Source organism: Vipera ursinii (genome assembly GCF_947247035.1).
Source record: "Vipera ursinii genome assembly, chromosome: 2".
Lineage (NCBI taxonomy): Eukaryota > Metazoa > Chordata > Lepidosauria > Squamata > Viperidae > Vipera > Vipera ursinii.
The window spans coordinates 153,764,658-153,767,030 of NC_139513.1; positions in this window are offsets into that span (position 1 = coordinate 153,764,658).

A 2,373-nucleotide genomic window follows, 5' to 3' on the forward strand; every position below is an offset into this window, starting at 1 on the left:
TGTGGAGCCACCCTCTGAATATAGTTTTGATACTGGGTGATTAAAGGCAGTATCTGAACAAAATTGCCATTCACATTATGTATGGTTTCATCCTCACAAATGTAAAGGAGTGGGTCAGGAGCCAATGACTTAGAATTATATAGTCTTATAATAGTTTACCTTTTTCTTTGCTTATTTCTGATTTTTGTCTCTTAATTTTTTAAGAGCTGGCTGGGGAATTCTGGGAGTTGAAGTCCACACATCAAGTTGTCATTATTGAGAAACACTGGTCTATCCTTTAAGTCCTAGCTGGGCTCTATTAGTCAAAACGAATAGCTAAAGTTTGTGAAGACCCAGCATCAGTGGTGGGATTTAAATATCTGAACAACCAGGTCTCTGTGTGGATGCCACTTTGGGAAAACATTCTGGGCCTGGGCAACAAAAAATTAGCTACCTGTTCTGCCGAAGTGGTGCGAACCGGCTGAATCTCACCACTGCCCAGCATCCTCCATTTTCTGGCACAACGTTTATAGATGACTTTTTTAAAAAAGTTCAGGGGAAAAAGCTAGAGAAAGATTTTCTCTCCTTGCCCGCTTGGTTCCTCTGCTCTTCAGCCTGGAATCAAGGCAAGGTTTTTAAAAGGGATAGAAATGGGAGAGCAGAGAGAGTTTACTTTTAGCAGCTAAATGGGGCAGGGAGAAAAGATCAACAAGTCTGTCCCTCCCAGCTTTTTTGTCTGTTTGTTGTTTTTAATTGAAGAAATGTGGCTTTTGGAGGAAAGAGGGAAAAGTGTTAAGGAAAGGTTTTGGGAAGCTTGCTGCCTTTTGTGCAAGGGCCCTCTTCCCAAAGCCTAGAGAGGCAGGAGAGCTTTGGCTCATGGACAGCTGATGGGCTGAGAGCTGATTAGCCAAGAAGCTCCAAAAGGCTACAGAACTGGTTCCTTTTTTGCCAGAGAAAGGCAGGACACCTTGACAGGAGGAAGGGCAGAGGCAGAATTAATAAAGGCGGGTGCATTCAGTGTTCTCCTTCCCCATTGTTTCTCAGGCCAGCATGCAAGACCCTCAAGGGGTGGGAAGCATGGCTGTCTCAGGGTAGGGGAGGCCTTGGGAGGCCTGAGGCAGGTGGGCTACTGCCTGTATTATCTAGAGCCTGGGTCTCTCCGACTCCTGCTTAATGACCTGTGCATTCGTTTAATGAATGCACTGGAAAGAGCAGGGATGGCTGATCATTACTTGAGGCAGTTCATTTAACATTGTCCTGACCTTCAAACCTAATGGGCAGGTTCCGTTAGGGTTGTAACTTGAGGACTATGTGTATGGTTGCAATGTCTTACAGTCACATTTTTACCATTTGCATCTTCCTGCCAGCTTCCCCCTTGACTGTCCTTGACAGAAGGAGGCAGTGAATGTTCTGTACCAGCCTACTACCGGCCCTGCAGAAAAGGCAGGGACAACCCCTTTACAAACAGCAAGAGGCTGGAACTAAGCCTGCCAAATTTATTAACATAAAACAGAGCAAAACAAGACACGAACCATGAAACAGGAGCTATTCAAATGGTTGCCTTCAGCAAACCAGCCCTCCCACGCATTCCCCTTTTAAACAGTTCAGGGTGTGGCTTCTCTCTGCCTCCTTCCAAGGTGCCCCATTGCTTTCCTCTGTTTACTCCTGATTGACTGCCTCCTGCGTCGGGCGTCCTTGAACAGGGCCAGCTGTGGGTCATCTTCATCTATGCTGTCAGGCTCACACAGCTGGGTCTGCGTCATAACCAGATGGGAGGGGCCTGGCTGAGGGCTCTCATCAGCGAGCTCTCCAACACCCTCAGCAACCTCTCCAACACCCCCCTCCTCCTCCTCTGAATCATCCGACCCAACTGCCGAACCCACAGGCTGACCCTGAATCACAACAGTGAAGGTTATAAATGGTTAACATATGACTGTGGGATGCTGCAGTGTCACAATTGTGAGCTGGTTGCCAAGATTCAAATCATGATCGCATGACAGCGATAGGGATGCTGTGATGGCTCCAACCATGAGAACCTATCATAAGTATCTACCATTCAACGGCATTGTAACTTCAAATGGTCACTGAACAAGCGGACATTAAACAACGACTACCTGTATGAAAAACACTGGAAAAGTAGAGGTAGGTTAGTTATTAGAAAGAGTATCCTAATGGTAATTGCTGCCAACCAGTGGGAAAGGTTGTCTCATAAAATGCCATGTTCCCTTTCATCAGACTCTTTAGGAAAAGCTGAGATGATGCAACAACACATATTTCCATTCATTAGGTTATTGTCAATGCAATTGGCTACTGACATTTTTAGATTCCTGAAGCTATTTCACTAATACACATGATTTTCCTGGCTTGCTGTTCATTATCTTGCAGGTTTTAGCA